This window comes from Amblyomma americanum, chromosome 4, assembly GCF_052857255.1.
Source record: "Amblyomma americanum isolate KBUSLIRL-KWMA chromosome 4, ASM5285725v1, whole genome shotgun sequence".
In the NCBI taxonomy this organism is placed as follows: Eukaryota; Metazoa; Arthropoda; class Arachnida; order Ixodida; family Ixodidae; genus Amblyomma; species Amblyomma americanum.
Genome location: NC_135500.1, coordinates 62466239 through 62485712, shown reverse-complemented (window position 1 = coordinate 62485712; position 19474 = coordinate 62466239).

The window sequence follows — 19474 nt, the reverse complement described above, 5'->3', positions numbered from 1 at the left end:
AAAAGGAAAGGGGAGAGGACGGAGCCCTGAGCGGTTCCGACTCCCTGAGGGAGTAAGGAGGTGATGTATGTGGGCCAAAGTGTACCTCAACCACGCGGTTGGTAAGAAAAGCTCCGATATAGGTATACGTACGTACATCTATATGAAGCGAGGAAAGGGCTGCCATGTTTGCCTGATGGTTAAAACGATTAAAGGCTGTAGATAGATACAAAGCCAGGATGACCTTTGTGTGACCTGGAACGGCCGGGTCAAATATGTGGGTTGTGAGCTGCAGCGTGGAATTCTGCGCAGACAAATGGGAACGGAAGCCCACCACACTTTGGGGGTAGAGGTCGTTGTCCGTCATGTGTTGAGTGACTCTCGTCAGCATGACGTGCTCGAAAAGTTTCCCGAGACACAACGTGAGAGATTAGGCGGAAGTTGGCTAGTGTTATTAGTTTTTTTTTGGGATAAACATAACCTTGGCGTGATGCTAAGACTTAAGGGGGGGGGGGTGCCCTTTGCCCAGCATTTGATGAAGTACTCCATATTATTGGTGATAAATTGATCATACAGGTTACGGAGAGCAAGCAGGGTGTGGCTTCCGCTGCCGTAATCTCGGAATCGAGGGTACAGTTTGGTTGGCCTGTGTAGGGAGGAAGGGGGTTCGATATGCTAGGCGATGTATGTGTTTGCTTGAGGTTGTCCAGGGGGGCGTCTGGGAATAAGTGAGTGTTGTCTATGAGCCCTGCCACGTGATGCTGTGTAGCTGTTTTGGACTGCATCGGGTCGATGAAATCGCGGAGGAGATACCAGGCTCGCTTGGTAGAAGTACCGGCGATGCTGTCACAGATTTGTCCCCAGCTGGAGGGGCAGAGGTCCTCTGCATGTTGGTTGATCTGTGTCTGCAGCGCCGCCAGCGGCTTTTTCAGGACTGCTGTTGAATTTGTTCTTTTACCAGCGCTGTAGGAGGCTGTGGTAAGCCCCCCAGAGGTGGGCGAGTCGGAAGCCTATTGTGGGGGTGTCCTGTGTTGTTTCAGTGTGTTGGGTGTGTGTGGCGACATCGGTCATGAGTGAACTCACCCATTGGCCGATGTCTGTGATGGCGGCAGGTGGGTGTCCATTCACAGTTTGCGGATGGCATCCCAATTTGTTATCTTGAGTGTAAGGTATTTCTTGCGGGACTGTTTAAACGGGACAGCGACAGATATAATGTAGTGTTCGCTGCCTAGTGTATGGTGTGTCCTGTCCCAGGTCATGACCACGAGGTGGCGGCTTGACTGGTGTCCATGCAGATGCTATTGCCGATTCTCGTGGGATTGTGTAAATTATTGTGCACAATGAGTCGCAGGTCCCGCACCAAGGACCAGAGGCGTTGCCCCCTGCTCGAGGTGGCTCTGTAGTCCCAATCAGTGTGTGCACAATTGAAGTCCCCCCAATGATCAGAGGATGGTTCCCTGCGAGTATATGAAGTTCTAGCAGGAGCGTCTCCAGTGAGGACATTGGATGAGGAGAGGGGCGGTATATGTTGGCTATAAAAATAGGTAGGATTATGTTTCTGCGGTGTACGATCTCGGTGATGATGCGAGGCACGCCCGATATTATGTTATGTGTTTGAAATGTGAGCGAGCGCCGTAAGAGCGTAGATGCGCGCGGGGTATGCCTATTGCCGGTGTGAACCGATACATGACTGGGGAGTGTGGCGGGTGTGTTGGGGGTCCTGTATTAGGAGGATTTGGGCGCGAGGGTGAGTTTGGGGACGATAAGTTGAAGAGGCGCTCGCTTTCCACGGAAGCCGCGACAGTTCCATTGGAGGAGAGGTAATTGGGTATAATTAAGCATCTTCTCCGCCATGCTGGAGTGTGGGGGGGGGGGGGGGGGGGGTTGGCGATTGAGGGGTGTGAAGCTGCTAAACGCATTTCCAGCACCTGCATCATTCTGTTGTACAGTTGTTCCATCTGGTGTTCAAATCGGTGAGTGATTTGATCTATGGTGATGGTAAATATTGCCCCAAGGCGCGCCTCCATTTCTTGCAATTTTGCGCTGAGTTTTCTTCTAGTTTCCTGTGGTCGTCTTGGGTGACTTGGGGGGGATTCCGGTGTGCGTTTCTTTTTAGCGGGTGGGTGATCGGATTCACAGGTGGGTTGGCTAGGGAGGACTGGGTGTGATGAGGGGCTTTGTGACGGGGGCGAGGCGGTTTGTGTGGGATGGATTAGGGAGGAGAGGAGGCTTACCTCCGCCCTTACGGCCTGTAGCTGCTCGTCCCTGGGATCCGCATGGGGTGGGGTTGTCTTGCCAGCTGATCTGTAGGCCCATGAGCGGTGGTGGGGTGCAGTGGGTTTTTTGAGGTGGGACGCGGAGACAGCGGGTGGCGAGCCGGCTCACGCGCTGACGTTCATGCCGGCATTCACGGCTTTTTGTGGCGGCGTTCTCGGGCTATCGGGAATTCTAGACAGCTCCTGGCGTCGTTCTGGAACAATGAAAATATGAGTCCAGTTATGGGGGTCGTAATCCCGTGGATCGAGGGTCTCTCAGTGCATAATGTTATAATTGATTTTTGGGGAAAGGAAATGGCGCCGTGTCTGTCTCATATATCGTTGGACACCTGAACCGCGCCGTAAGAAAAGGGAGAAAGGAGGGAGTGAAAGAAGAAAAAGGCGCCGTAGTGGAGGGCTCCGGAATAATTTCGACCCCCTGGGGATCTTTAACGTGCACTGAAATCGCACAGCACACGTCGCCTTAGCGTTTTTCCTCCATAAAACGCAGCCGCTGCGGTCGGGTTCGAACCCGGGAACTCCGGATCAGTAGCCGAGCGCCCTAACCACTGAGCTCTCTCAGTGCATGGTGGAGCTTCTCTGGTGGGGCTTCGAGGGGAGGTCACGGCGCAGTAGGACAAGCTCTAGGCGGAGCGAGGCCAAACGGAAGCGGCGGGCTGGCTCGGGTGATAAAGGGGCCGTGCGGCCCGAGAATGGTTGGGCTTGGCCAAAAATTCGTCTTCGGGTGTCGCTCACCTTCACGAGGCTTTGAGCGAAGGTTTCGATGCTGGTGGCGCAGGCGATTGGCGAAAAACGCTGTCCTACAGTATGGTAACTAATTGAGATATATTTAAACTAAATATATTTTTGGAAACAGTAAGAAACACATGAACACTCCTAATTTCATAGCAATCTCTTTGATAATAAAAATCTTCGTTTCAAGACCCGCGTCTCCTCTTACAAAAGCCCGCGAAATATCAAAGAAAAATTCTCCGCCAACACTGAATCAGTGTTGGACTTCAGAGCGTTAGCTACGGGAGCTTCAAGTGTTTACATCGCCGTGCTCGGCACACGTGGAGAAGACCAAATCTAAACAACCGCGGATGTTTCCTTTTCTGAAGCATCCCTTCTAAGGCACAAGCAGCGCGATCCTAATGGATTTTGCGCTACTACTGCAATTTACAGCCACCTTCGCTATATCCGGTAGATTTCCTCGTTATATCATTAAAAAAAATTACAAACGTGTGCATCACAATACGACGAATCGTTTGACACCACCCGGAACCTCCCGGGACCAGCGGTTCGGCCGTAACGACCGTCTGAAGGTCCTCGGAACGAACGCTTTGGGGGCGGAAAGGTCATCGGTGCGAATCCCATATATATTTTGGCCTTCATGTCAATTAATCTTATTCTCCGGAACATTCCAAGTCGTTTGATTCCAGTTCGAACATTCTGCGTCAAACGTGTGGCCCCAAATTTTATGCAAATGGTGTGGACACGACCAAATGCATGCTGCTGGCTTTTTTTATGGAGCCAGTCACACTATTTTTTGTATTGTGCTTAATTGCGTAATTAGTCAATATTAATGAACCAGCTTCGCCTGCAACGGAGGTAGGCGAAAAAGGTCAATGAGAAAGTTTTCGAACGATCCGCAAAACTTCCGTTTGAAGAGTTTTTAACTCTCCATCTAGTGCGTATCAGCTTTTTTTTCTCACTGCAAATGCCAGCGAGATACAAAAAAAAAAATACCACGTGACATGGCCGCTTGCGCGCCGCGATTGCAGTGCTGTCAAATGTTCCGTAGAGGAACTAACAGATCATTTAGCCCGATGTGTTGCACCTTCATTTGAATTCTGGGACTGAATTCCCGGAACAATTAGGTCACTGCCATTAAACGATTTCCTGTTAAAAGTTAACTACACCTGATTTTATGCACTTTCTTGTTGTTACAGTGTATTGACTCATTCTCGTTTCTGTACTGTATCTCAGTGTTTCTGTTATTTTGAGCTTAATTTGTGCCATCTGCCTTATTTCTCGTGAATTTTTAAATGTTATTGTTTGCTTGTTTTTTGTATGAATTCTTTTTGTCTAACCCACTCCTGCACTAGCCCCATAAAGAAGCTGTAGTATGTACAAATAAATAAATAAATAAATAAATAAATAAATAAATAAATAAATAAATAAATAAGTCTGCCTCCCTCGCGGCGCTTGGTGATAGCCTCAATCGGGCGCAGTCCTTATCGCTTGCGCTCCGTAGTCGCTCAGCCAGCGCTTTCGTCGCCGCCCTGTCCCCTTAATCAGCAGCACCCCCGGCTAAATAATCTGTTCGTTTGTTGGACGGAACGTTTGAGAGCACTGCAATCGTGGCGTGCAAGTGGGTATGTCACGTGGTATTTTTGTATTTCGCGGGCGTCTGCAGACAGCGGAAAAAAGCCGATACGTAGTAGATGAAGAGTTAGAAACTGTTCAGCGGGACGTCTCGTGAACCGTTCTACAACTTTCTCAGTGGACGTTTTCCGCTATCATCGCTGCTTGTGAAGTTGGGTAATTTATTTCGACTAATTACGCAGTTAAGTCCAATACAAAAATAGTGTGAGTTGCTCTATACAATAGCCAGCAACATGCATTTGGTAGCGGCGTCTTAGAGTGCCGCGATATTTATTTAAACCTTGGTTAAAGCTAGCTGGGACGCCCTGTATAACGGATCTAAATTATAGGTATCAATAGATCTAGAGGCTCTAAGGCCCACTGTTGATATGTGATATAGTGTAGTCACGCAGTAACTGTTTCGGTCAGTTTGGCCTTTGAAGAACAGCAAGCGTGATTACTTGCTGCAAATTTACTCAGTGAACAGGCGGGTTACAAGAAAGAAAAGACATATATAGCTTGGATTAAAAAAAAATCAGCAGAAAACGAACCTGCCTTCTCAAGCAGCGAAGCTATGGCCGCTAGTTTTTTTTAATGCTGTCGATTGTTCTTTGGTATTTTACTGTGGTTATGAGTACTTTGTACTGATGGCTCTTGCATACGCTTTTGCTTATAAACGACTGCTTTATTTATTAAAATCATCGGAAGTTGTTACCAGTCCCAATTCTACTCGTTTCCGTTTGGGTTTGCTCTTTTTGCGTGAAGTTTTAATACCAGCCGTACTGAATTGGTGTCACTGTTGTGTAGCGCGTCGCGTCATTTAGAGCGAGCCCAGAAACACAAGGGCGGGCCACATCACTATGGCTCAGGCTAATCTGTCTATGTTGTTGTGAATAAAAAATATCGCATTCTTCACTCCTACCGGCGAATCATTCTACTGTTGAAGGGAGTTGCTTGGACGTTGGACGTGTGTTGCTCTACTGTGTTTGCCACATGTATCACAAGTAAAACACTCAAAGAGCATTTATTGTGCATGGTAATTTTAGCTACTGTTTCATATTTTTGTATTTTCATAGTAACATTTTTATCACAGCTTGTACCAAAGAGGTTACAGCACACGACCACAAACATTACGCTAGTGTTTGGAGTCGTTTTGGAGAAATTGATGACCAAGGTCCACGCTTCACGCTTCAAAGGTTTCCGGCTCCGAACATGAGGCTCGCTGTCCTTTCTTGGTTTTCCTCTTGCACTGAGACAATAGTATGGAACCTTCGCGTCGTCGTTTCCTTGCCTCCAATCGCCTTCTCAACAGCCTATGACGCATTCCGGAATCCTGTGATTCGTTTCATCCCTCCTGATCTCCCTCACGTCCCATCCTGAAATTTGTAAAACACCCTGGCACAAAAAATTCATACACACAATAGAGACTATGAGACGACGGACGCCAGGGTGTCCTAGCTGGTCATTCCCCTTTCAAAGTCTGAACGCCCTCCTCAAAACGATAACATATCACGAACGCGAAGCTAGCCCCATCTGCCTCGCCTAAGCTCCTGAATTTGTTCTCGTCTAAATCGCAGCAACGGTCGCACTCCTGGCACAGCACTAACTCCCCGTCCTCGTCCACCTTCACTTTCCGAGCTTGCTGACCCGTCGTCCTACCGACTACGCTAAGTAAAAGCCCGCAAAAATTCCTACCCAGAAACCTTTGGCACTACGCAACGTAAATGCCCGCCATAATTCCTACACAGAAACCTTCGGCACTACGCAACTTAAAAGTCTGCCAAAATTCTTACACAAGAACCTTCGCCATACACACTTCCGCCAGCCTTCCTACCCTTGACATGTTTTCAAGCTATCGCCCCTACAGCATGTACTACTCGCGCAAGTACCAAAAAGCACTTAGCTTCGGACGTAGTCGCTCGAGCTCTGAAAAAAGCGTCCTCTGCCGACGGCGTCACGAGCAGGGCGACCGCTTCGAACGCCTTTGGTGAAACGGCGGCCGATACCAAAGTAACGCCGGTTTTTGCTTCCGTTCATTCGCTACCACAAGTAGCCGGTCCGTTTTCTGCACTAGACGCGAACAGGCCTTGGGCCCGTGTTAATCAGCGGCCGCGTCTTTGTTATCACCTTTATTGATTTCAGCGTCATATGCCTCGGTTAATAGCTGCTAAGGAGAGCCGAAAGTTGGGCTAGTTGGTTTATATGCATAATGAAGAAGTTGGCGCGGAACAATAGCGGCTATTTTGCAATTCCTCGTTTGATGGGACTGATGACGCGGAGCGCACGTGAGTGGTCATGTGTTTTTGTAATCTTACGCGGCTTTCTTGTCTATGCGATAAAAGCGAAGCTATAACAATAATCAAAATCAAGCTTGCTCAGTGCATTATGCGTCGTTTGTAGAGCCAACAAATCAGTAGTTGTTTCACGTCACCAAGCGACCGCAAATTAAAGCGCGTAGGCGCCCTCCTGCGTCCGCAACTCCACTCCCGCGCTGGCGTTAGCGCTTTTAGCTGGTCTACAGCGTGACTGGCCGAACGACGGGAAGTGAGCGCCGTTCGACACGACGCAAACACGCGTTAGTGCTCGCACGCGTGATACTCGTGTTTCAGCGGACTTGGCCAATTGTCTTGACACGTATAATGCACCTCATAACATCAGAAGCTCAAATCAACGAGCGGAGCATCAGGTATGCATTGAACCGGGGTGGGTCACGTGTATCCCTTCTGTTGACCAAAAAACTGACGGCACTTAAGTCTGCTTACGAGGAGGAATGCGAAAGCATGTGTTTTGAGCAAAGAACACGTTTTGAAGGAAAAGAAATGGCGCAGTAGCTCTCAGATCTCGGTGAACACCTCAACACAACCTTACGCTTTTTGTGACCCATTCTGTGACACATGAAACGGCACTTTTTGTGACCCATGACTCTACAACTCTATGGCCCGTTTGGTAACCATCACTCAATTCCTCCTTCAGACAACAAATCTGGCCCTGATAACATTGATTAGGACCGCGGTAATGACTTCGGAATCGCGACTAAATTACAATGTCTCACATGACCGTGATCTGACACTATTTTGATATCAATTCTCATGCACATTCAGTCGTGACTACTATACACTAGCTGATGACGTCATATCATGAGACCAATTTGCTTTTTTTTAATCCACTTTTTGCGGACACGTCAAATGCCTAATAACCTAGTAATGCGTTCGCATTGATAACCGGCGGCGGCGGCTGATCATGCTGATAAACACTTTTTTTACTCCCAAACATAGGGGAACGAGCCAGAAGTCTGGTTGCAGTGCAGTAGAGGAGGTCGGCAGGGATCTCATGACTCTGGGGCCCTAAACACGCTCGAAATGAGTTGGCGCTGTTAGGCCAGCTCGGGAGTACGCAGCAGGGACTCCCACGCATCTACAGTAGCTGAATTTTTAGCGTTGTGTTGTGTGCATGTCCAGAACATCTGACGGAATATTGCCGGTTCTGAGCAGTGATTGCATGCAAGTGCAGTACGTTTGGGGAAGTGTGAGATATCCATGGGTTTCGGAAGGTTCCTGTTTATATTTTGCGCCTACGGACGGCGTCGCCCAGGAGAATTTCCGGTGCGCTGGAGGGTATACACCGCTCGAGCCGATAATGCTGGAGGATGTCTGCGTTTGTAAAAAGCAGCGTATCAGTGCCTTGGGGAGTGAGCATTGGGCTGCCACTGCTCAAAGCATTCAGAGCATCGGCACGAGGATTCGGGTTCACACCTCAGCAACGGCGGCCGCGTTTCTGTGCGAGTTAAGTGCAGAGCAAGTCCGTGCTCTGTGCGAAGCCAGTGCACATTTACGTGTTCGGAATTAATCCGGGGCCCACAATGAAGGAGCCTCTTCCTCCTTTCACATTCTGCATTCATCCCTTTCCTCACAGCGAAACTGATGTGCGCACCTATAATTGAGACGATTACTGCGTCTATTCTTTCCTCAGGACCAGTTTTAATACTATGCGATAGAAGAGCACGTTGAGGAGTTATTCAGGCGTTGTGCCTCTGTCACACTCGGTGATGGTTTGCGGTATTCTTGTGCTAAGGTTGTGGGCCCCCTAATGGTCGCACTATAGCAGTACAGACTGAGTTCGAATCTGCAAGAGATCAAACACAGTTGCTAGTGGAAACTTGTGCCAGGCATCGGTAAGTGAACCAGCACAAGGAAGAGTGTCTATAAGAACGGGAGACACTATGGGTGCCTATACAGCATGGGTCTCTATGGAGAGCGGGTACGCTACCGCGTCGTCAGACGTACTAGTGACTAAGTCTACCCATCATCATCATCATCATCAGCCTTACTACACCCACTGCAGGGCAAAGGCCTCTCCCATGTCTCTCCAATTAACCCTATCCTTTGCCAGCTGCATCCACCCTTTGCCTGCAAACTTCTTAATCTCCTCCGCCCATCTAACCTTCTGCCGCCCCCTGCTACGCTTACTTTCTCTTGGAACCCACTCCGTTACCCTTAAAGACCAGCGGTTATCTTGCCTTCGCATTACATGCCCTGCCCAAGCCCATTTCTTTCTCTTGATTTCGACTAGGATGTCATTAACCCGTGTTTGTTCCCTCACCCACTCTGCCCGCTTCCGGTCTCTTAACGTTACACCTATCAGTTTTATTTCCATGGCTCGCTGCGTTGTCCTTAACTTAAGCTGAACTCTTTTCGTTAGCCTCCACCTTTCTGCCCCGTAGGTGAGTACCGGTAAGATTATGCTGTTGTACACTTTCCTCTTGAGGGAAATTGGTAAACTGCCACTCATGATCTGCGAGAATTTGCCATATGCGCTCCACCCCATTCTTATCCTTCTAGTTACCTCCCTCTCATGATCCGGATCAGCTGTCACTACCTGCCCTAAGTAGACGTATTCCGGCATAATTTCTAGGCTCTCGCTGCCAATAGTGAACTGTTGTTCCCTTGCTAGGCTGTTGAACATTACCTTGGTTTTCTGCATGTTAATTTTTAGACCCATCGATCTGCTCTGCCTGTCTAACTCGTTGATCATGATTTGCAGTTCACCTCCTGAGTGACTCAGCAAGGCAATGTCATCAGCAAATCTCAGATTATTTAGGTATTCTCCATTTATTCTTATTCCCAACTGTTCCCAATTCAGGCCTCGAAATACCTCCTGCAAACATGCGGTGAACAGCATTGGCGAGATCGTCTCTCCTTGCCTGACGCCCTTCCTTATTGGAATTTTATTGCTGACTTTATGGAGGACTATAGTAGCTGTGCAGCTGCTATATATATCTTCCAGTATTTTGACATAAGGCTCTTCTACCCCCTGATTACGCAATGCCTGTATGACTGCTGAGGTTTCCACTGAGTCGAATGCTTTCTCGTAATCAATGAAAGCTATATATAGAGGTTGGTTATATTCTGCGCATTTCTCTATCACCTAATTGATAGTGTGAATATGATATATTGTAGAATATCCTTTACGAAAACCTGCCTGATCATTTGGTTGATTAAAGTCTAACGTTGCCCTGACTCTATTAGTGATTACCTTAGTAAATACTTTGTAGGCAACGGATAGTAAGCTGATCGGCCTGTAATTTTTCAAGTCCTTGGCGTCTCCCTTCTTATGAATTAGATAATGTTTGCATTCTTCCAAGCTTCTGGTACAGTCGAGGTCATAAGGCATTGCGTATACAGGGTGGCTAGTTTTTCTAGCACGATGTCCCCTCCATCCTTCAACAGATCTGCTGTTACCTGATCCTCCCCAGCTGCTTTCCCCCTTTTCATTGCTTCTAAGGCTTTCTTTACTTCATCTTTCGTTACTGGCGGGATGACGCATTGCTGTGCACTGTTGTCTTTCTCATTAGCGCTCTGATTAAATTGGATACTGTACAGGTCTGTGTAGAACTCTTCGGCTACGTTAACTATCTCATCCATATTGCTAATGACATTGCCCTGCTTGTATCTTAATGCATACATCTGGTTTTTACCTATGCCTAGTTTCCTCTTCACTGTTTTTAGGCTACCTCCGTTCTTTATAGCATGCTCAATTCTCTCCATATTAAACTTCTTTATGTCGGCTACCTGGCGCTTATTTATTAACTTTGATAGCTCCGTTAGTTCTATTCTATCGGTAGTGTTAGATGCCTTCATGTTTTGGCGCTTCTTAATCAGATCTTTCGTCACCGGAGATAGCTTCGCTGTATCTTTTCGAACTGTCCTACCGCCTACTTCTACTGCGCACTCCGTAATTTTTGATGTCAGGTTATCGTGCATTGAATGAACATCAAGATCATCTTCCTCAGTTGAAGCCGAGTATCTGTTTTGCAGCGCTATCCTAAACTCCTGTGCTTTCCCTCTTACGGCTAACTCGTTAATGGTCTTCTTCTTCGCTAGCTTCTTCCGTTCCCTCTTCAAGTCTAAGCTAATTCTAGACCTTACCATTCTATGGTCGCTGCAACGCACCCTTCCGAGGACGGCCACATCCCGAATGATGCCAGGTTTAGTGCATAGTATGAAGTCGATTTCATTTTTATTCTCACCATTGGGGCTCTTACAGGTCCACTTCCTGTTTTCTCGTTTGCGAAAGAAGGTATTCATGATCCGTAAATTATTTCTATCCGCGAATTCGACTAATAACTCTCCCCTGCTATTTCTAGAGCCTATCCCATAGTCACCTACCGCGTGGTCGTCAGCCTGCTTCTTGCCCACCTTCGCATTGAAGTCGCCCATCAGTACAGTGTACTGCGATTTTACTCTATTCATTGCTGATTCTACGTCCTCATAGAAGCTTTCAACGGTCTGGTCATCATGGCTGGATGTGGGCGCGTAGGCCTGCACCACTTTCAGCTTGTACCTCCTATTCAGCCTAATTACTGTAGCTGCTACCCTCTCGTTAATACTGTAGAACTCCTCTACGTTGCCAGCTATATCCTTATTAATGAGGAAACCCACACCTAGTTCTCGTCTATCCTCTAACCCGCGATAGCACAGTATGTGTCCGTCCTTTAGTACTGTATACGCCTCACCTGTCCTCCTAACTTCGCTAAGCCCTATCACATCCCATTTAATTCCCGCTAGTTCCTCGAACAGCGCTGCTAGGCTAGCCTCACTAGCTAAAGTTCTAGCGTTAGACGTTGCCAGGTTCAGATTCCAATGGCGGCCTGTCCGGAGCCAGAGATTCTTAGCACCCTCTGCTGCGTCACAGGTCTGACCGCCGCCGTGGTCAGTTGCTCTGCAGCCGCTGGGGACTGTGGGCCGAGGGTTAATTGGTTTGATCATAGAAGGTTGTGGCCAAGTACTACACCAGGGTGGCCAAATCCTGCTCTGGTGAGAGAGTGCGTTGTCGGTTCTGGTCACCGAGATAAGGCCGCACTCCAGGCCTGGTTATGCAATTCCATCGACACGCGGATTTTTTTTTAAACCCGGTGGAGAATTGCGCGGCACCAGGATTTGAACCCTGGTCCTCTTGCACGCGAGGCGGATGTTCTACCTCTACGTCATCGCTGCATCTTCTACCCACTTAGGGGTAATTCCTTTCCCCGACTTTGTCCACAAACCACAAACGTATCGGAATAACGCGAGCGTGAAGCAACAAAGTAACACAGTCACCGTATGCTCCCTGTTTAATCCCATCAACTTCAGACGTTCGGTCAACGCAGAATCTGCGGCTCAATACAGGAATATGAAGCCGCCGCATGACAGCGCCCATTATTGTACCAGCTCGCCATTGCAGCGGCTGCCAAATCGGTACTGAAGCGTCCGGCTCGATACGACTGGAGCCGTTCAGTGGCTAACACTACTTTCGGCAGATATTCCACGCACGACAGGCAGAAAACATCGCGAGGCAAAGTGAGCCAGGCGCAGACCACTCACCTGATCAACGTCCGAAGCACCGGAAAGTTAAAGCGTAGACATCGAAGCGCGAGTGCTTTCTCTCATTCGAACACTTCTAAACGACGAGATCTGCCAACGCCACTTGGATCAAAAACACTTGAGCGTTTAGTTCTTATCCCGTGTCAGATGTCGCTGAAATGCAGTTTCCTAGACAGCGAGAACGGACTGCTTCTGGCAACAGCAGCTGGAGTGAGAGCGCAACTTGCAAAGGACCTCAGCGGCCGGTAATCGCGTCCCCCTATCAGAAATGGACGTCGCCTGCTGGCTGCATTGTGACACGCGAAACGATAAAACTGACTATTGCTATCACGAAAGTGCTTATATCGAAAGTGCTTATATCGGAGAGTGATCCAAGCTTGCTTTGTTGTGAGATGTGGGACAAAATAGGCCACCATCGTCTAGAAGGCGTTGACATAAAGAGCGTTATATCTTTGGTTTACTATACTCTAAAAAGGAGTGTGATTTTAGTCTTTTTGGGGGTAAACCACTTGTCGCTGAGGTAACACCTTTAGGAGGGTAAATTTCGCTATTTGCTCCAGACTAAAGTTTTAGTCCACAACAAACAGTATAAACGTTACACTCTCTCTAGTGTAAATGTACATGTTGAAAGGCAGTGCAAGTTTACGCTGCTGAAGACTGTAGTTGCACCTTTCAGGAAGACTGTTTTAGTCTACGAGAGTGTAAACGTTACTCTCTCTAGCATAAAGTTACACCTTGAAAGGCAGTGTAAGTTTTTTGTTGGCCAAGACTATAGTTACATCTTTTCAGAAAGACTATGTTTTAGTCCGCGACAAACAGTACGAATGTTACACTCTCTCTAGTGTAAAGTTACGTCTTGAAAGGCAGTATAAGTTTATGCTGCCAAAGATTATAGTTACACCTTTTCAGGAATACTATATTTTAGTACAAAGGAGTTAACTCTTACTCCCACAGCAGCGTAAATTTATGCCATCAATACCAGTGCAACGTTAGGCTGTCTAGGAGTATTGATACATTTTTGAGAACGAGTGTTTTTTCCAGACAGCATAACTTCCACAGCAGCATAAAGCTTTACTGCTATTGGTTAATATTTCTTTCCAGAATGCAATCGCTGGCCTTCTAATCATGCAGAGTAGTGGTGCAATGTGTACACAAGAAGCAGGCATGTATAATGTGTAGTAGCGTGTTTTGGTTTAGACAGTGCAATAGCAGAACAAGAGTTTTCACAACTGAAAAAAAGGACACCCCAAATGGCCTTTATTTTAAATAAGGTTCAATGTTCAAGGCTCGTTTATTACATGTTTATGGTACAAGGTTAGAGAAAAGCATTGGAATACAGAAGGAGGTCCCAAAGTCAGAGACTGTGGAAGGTTACAGCGAAAATGCTCACAAGTCCACCTATTTCTTATCCTGGAGGGCCAGAAAGCAGGAGATACCTGGGCAGCAGATAAAAATACACACGCACTTAATACAACACTTAAAGAGGCATAGAAGGACGAGAGATTTTGTAATACAGTAACTTAAATGAACTGATGTTTTTTAGTTACAAAATTTCTGAAACAATCTGTGCTCAAGTGCTCGCATGAAATCAAGAAAAATAAACCGGCCCCAAAAAATTAGTTCTCACAATTCTTTGTTTCCTGAAAAAGTAAGGCAGATAGGTTCATGTGCCACAACATTGTGCCAAATTAAGGTTCCATCACAAAATGGCATCAACCGCTATAAGTAGGTGAAAACCATTTCATGCTCTGAGGCTACTAGATGTGTGCACCAAAAACTTAACTAGGGCTATATAATGCAGCAATGGCACTGCCGCGAGAAGAGCATTTTCCGATGCCTCTATATACCATAACCTCCTTGCAATAGCTACATAGAATTTAATTTATTCATTTTAGATGACAGCTAACTGGGGGCTTCCTGCATTGCAAATATAATATGGTGCGTGAGCATGTGTGCCATGAAAACACAAAAGTGACATGAGTTCCGTCAGAGCATGCTACAGTCAGAAACAACTCAAGAACAAAGCAGCAGATGCCTCTCAAAAAGGCCCTTCAACCAATGGCACTGACCGCTTCTTCTGATGTCCCGGTTAGTCTGATTTAAGCTCTGGTTTATCCCTCTTCATCTGCCGCCCCATGGCGATGCCACACTAGCAGGTCTAAGGAGAATAACCAGAACACTGAGAATCGATCGGACCCATTGGTTGGAGGGCATTCTTTAACGGGCATTTGGAGCCTTGTTCTCGGGTTATATCCAACTAGAGGTTGCAAAAAAAGGAGATAGTGACCAGCCAGATCACGATAAATCAGCATCAAATGGCAATCAGAGGCCTTCTTTTGGTGTGCTTGCCACACTAAAGAACATCTGCATATGGCTGGGCCGCCGTCAGCAGTGAAATGACTGCACAAGGGGTTTTACCCCATCTTAGTGCCACTCCGTAGCTAGTTTACTTTGACGTTGCAGTGCTGTGTTACTTCAGTTTTGTACACCACACAAAATATCAGCATTATGATGAATTATTTGTAGTGGACTTTCTTTCTCAGTGAGCCCACACTTGGAACTCCACCTCAACGAGGGTTAAGGCCTGCAGTTGATAATGCCTACACTGACCTGCTGTCCAATGTTGGTAAAATGCACGACGGCCTAAGCCACATGCAGCCGGGGGGGAGCTTTAGCAAATGTGATATGGTGGGTGCACTCAATGAGGGCAGGCTATACAAAGCTCCTGCTCTCACTATTTATTTTTGTTACTTTGACTGCAATATTTATTATTCTCTCTGGCACTTACAGTCAGTCGCACTGGTCACTGTCACAACCAAGGTACTATGTGTCTCCTTACCGTGATGACTTTAGAGTAACAGTGCAAAAGCTGTGGTTAACCAGAAACACAGGGTTTTTTGGGTAAAAAAATTTGACTTGTATTATGACTGACCAGAAACAAAATTCAAATGCAAATAACAACGTCAAGAGATAGGAGCACTGTGGGAACATTGGTCACAATCAGGAAAGCTAAGTGTGAAAGAAGTCACAGTTCACCCAAAACATCACCCCTCGACTCTGTCAATGACGGGTCATTCCAAGCCAAACATCCCAGATTTAATCCCAAGCATATACGATTTGTTCAAAAAAATTAATGTAAAATTTTTGCAATGTGTGAAATCAGCCAGATGCCAAAAAAATTTAATCATGAGTTGAGCGCAGTTTGAACAATTAGGAAACGTGTGAAACCGGCATCGCTCTATGATCGACCGAAAATCAAGATTTTTAGAAGATACACGACAAATGTTTTAATGAGATTTGCAAAGATTCTGGCTTTTGATATGATTGAGATCTTGTATTTTTGAACGGTATAATTATTTTTTTAAATTTAAATTAAAATGTAAAAATTCCACTGCCACTTATATAAATATGAATTCCTTTTTGGAAATTAAGAAATAGCCATCCTGCTTCTCTAGATGTCTATTAGTCACAAAAAATGTTACAGCTCAAGCAAGTGAATGAGTCCAAGTGAAATAAAATGCTGAATTTGCAGAAAAGTGCATTTGGGACCATAAAAACTCGTTTATTTCACTCTGAGGTGGTCCAAATAAAAATACTACCAGCCATGGCAAGTTTAGTAGAACAATTTATTGCATTTCATTTCTGAAGTTTTAATTGAGGTTTTTTGTTTAAAGCGAGAATAAAATTTATGAAGTAGAGCTCGTCTGCCACGAGCTGCGTCGTCTCTTTGCGCCTCTTCCACACAAAGCACAGCACAGCCCTCAGAACATTGTGTACGCGAACAGATAATCGTGGGAAAAGATTTTCTTTGTGCTGCCGGGTTGGCACTTGCATCAGTGAGATTGTTGTTCAGTTTGTTTATACCACACTAAGTCACTGTTTTCAGAGACATGACAGACATAACAGGCAACGCTGCGGATGTAGTGTGTTCGCAAAACCATTTTAGTCCACCACATATCTGTTCTTCTCAAAGCCTCTCTGAGTGTTTGAATGAAAACAAAGCGGTATAAAATTAACTGGTATCACTGAAAACCGCGCTAAAAGCAGTGAGGCGCTTAGTGTTCAGTACTTCTGGATATAATTTTCACTGAGTGAGGAGTACTTTTTAGGCACGGATGGTGTATATGCGATTCGCCCTATGAGATGCATATCATATCAGCACATGTCATTTTTACTTCTCGAAGTCTCGACGAGCCGCAGGACAAAAATGTGGCAAGAGGTAAAACGAAGGGCAGGAGGCAGTAACTCACGGTAATTGAGATTTACAGCACAAAATATGCATGGGGCCACTGTGCTTTTATGGTAAACTACATTTTGGGCATGGACTTGACATTTGCAAAAAGGCGTGCTAGTTTTGGCAGCGTTGCTTGGCAAGCAAGAAAAAGTGTATACAGAATTCAAGGAGGGGGCGACTGCACGCCGGTGCCACGGTCACAGTATGGTTGACCACTCGAGAGCAAGGCAGCTCCACTCGATCGGGCCGTGCCAGCGCCAGCGTGTCTCGCATTACCAGAAGCCATGGTGAGGACGTCGTACCGTCACGTGCGCTCCGGGGCACATGCTTTCTATGATCTTATTCGGACATTAAAAGGATTGGTGTTACGATAGTGCCAGGTGGTCGTTCCTTCCTTGTGGCTGAAGCGAGACAACACACTGAAAGCCATAGTTTTGCTGCTCTTGGCGGCCTTTTGCCATAGCGGGTTCGTTTGAACTTCAAAAGCGAAAACAAACTCGCATACTGCATACCACCCGCCGAATGTCATGCGATACCTTAGCTCCAGCCCTATACATTCACTACAGTGAGTGAGGGTAAACTAAAGTGGTCATGTGGTCATAAATGTGTCATGACAGGTGCTCTGTTACTCGACGAAGCGTTAACAGATGACGCAACTTGCAGCACGAGAGCTCGACTTTAAAAATCTTTTTCTCGCTTTGAACAAAAACTACCTCAATTAAAACTTCAAAAATGAAAGCCAATAAATAGTTCTACTAAACCCGCCATCGTATGTATTTTGACTTTGACCACCTCAAGGTGAAATAAAAAAAGTGTTTACTTATGTTCCGAAACACTTTTCTCCAACTTCAGTAATTTTATTCACATCGATGCATTCAGTTTCTTCAGCTGTAACATTTTTTATTGGTAATACATGTCTGGGTAGCCAAGCACTCCATTCTGAGAGGAAGTTGATATTTTTTTTAAATGTCAAAATAGTAAATTTTTAATTTTATTTAAACTTAAAACTACTTATACCACACAAAAATACAGGATCTGAATTATATCGAAAACCAGAATATGTGCAAATGTCATTAAAACATTTCTGCAGTGTTTTAAAAAAATTTGGATGTTTGCTCATTCTTGAGCAGTGCCTGGTTTCACACCTTTCAGAAATGGTCAAACTGACATCACCTCATACACTTTTTTTTGGCAAAAATAATTTTAGCTTAGATAATGCACGCTGGGGCCAGTTTGAATGAATTTTCATCAACAAACTGGAGATAGTCGAGCGCAATATGTGGGGCATTTGGAGTGCAGTAACGGATTCATCAATCTCACTTCTACCCAGTCATGCTAATTAGAATCTAATTAGTGTTCTTGGTACACTCTCTGGCTCTTTCTTAACACATTATTGTTTGTATGGCAGCCAGAACTAATTTAGGACTGAGGTAGTTGAATTTTAATATTTACTAATGTTTGATTCAAACTCGTGATCCAAATACTCGATTCAAACTCCTGACATGCACGCCCAAAGACTGGTTGCCATCGTTCTCAAGTGAATAACAATGTAGCGAGGCCTCTGCTATCCCTGCCAAAAATTAACTGTAGACACGCGCAGTTGCTAACCCGGCTGGCCACGGTAACACTTGTATTTTGTTGTTTGGTCATCGCTAGCTTACAAAAGCTTCACTATTGGTGAGAGTGGTCTCGTGTTTAGAATTACATAGGCTTGATACACGTAAACTTCAATCCATTGTAAGTGTCCCTATAATGCCTAAGTAAACATTTTCACAATCACAAAGGCATAAAAAGCAGCATAATCCAATATTCATAAACTGTGAATGTTAGAACACAGTTTTTATTCTCTATGTGCAGAATATTAGTTCACACTGCTATGAGTTCATATCCTCCATCAGACCACGGTATTATGGGAGTACATTACTGTACCGCAAAAATTACAGGGAATAAGTCACTGGTACTGCTACTGTGAACTATCCATTACAAGCTGGTAATGCAAGACCATGCTCTAATGCTCATTCTGCTGACATAGCGACAACAGAAACAATCGTTTTTCAGTCACTCTGACCAAAGGGAAGCAGCAGTGCTGGGTTGTGTAGTCTAATGAGCAGTTCACAAAGGCATCGTCTACAATAAATCGGCAAGCAGAAGTCTTCACCCACAAACATCCGAACATTGCTCATTTCAAAAGCAAAGTGTTGAATGTGTTAATGACATCTTATACCTTCAGAAATCTGTAAGAAGGTTCTAAATGTTGCACTCACTGAAGAAATTCCAGCTTGCGCAAAAAAGGGCAGGGCCTGGACCAGTGGAGGCAGTGGCACTGCTTGTAGGGCGAGCAGCAAAACCAGCTGCTGGCAACCTGCATTAAATAAGGGCACGATGATGTAGGTCATCCTCTGAAAAATGCATACCATCTTTTTATCACCGTAAACATGTAACAATTTAATGCAAACACTCCTGCTCATATAAATTTACTGCACAAATGTACTGTCTAGAAAGCCACATCATTTTATTTCACAGGCAGCATTGTAACAGTTAGAATGACATCATTATAGTGAACTAGAATATATCACAGTGGCTCGACCGGGAGGGCGCGTCTACCTTTCCGGCAGCCCGTTACGCTCTGGAAAGCCGCAGGAAGTGCTGCTGTCTTTCATACAACAGCGCGGCAGCTCAGCAGACTAGGCATCACAGAGCGCAGATAGGCAATAGTCTTTAATGAATGCTTTCGACTGTTGGAAATGATTTCCGACAGTGTACTTCATATCCTGGGCCAC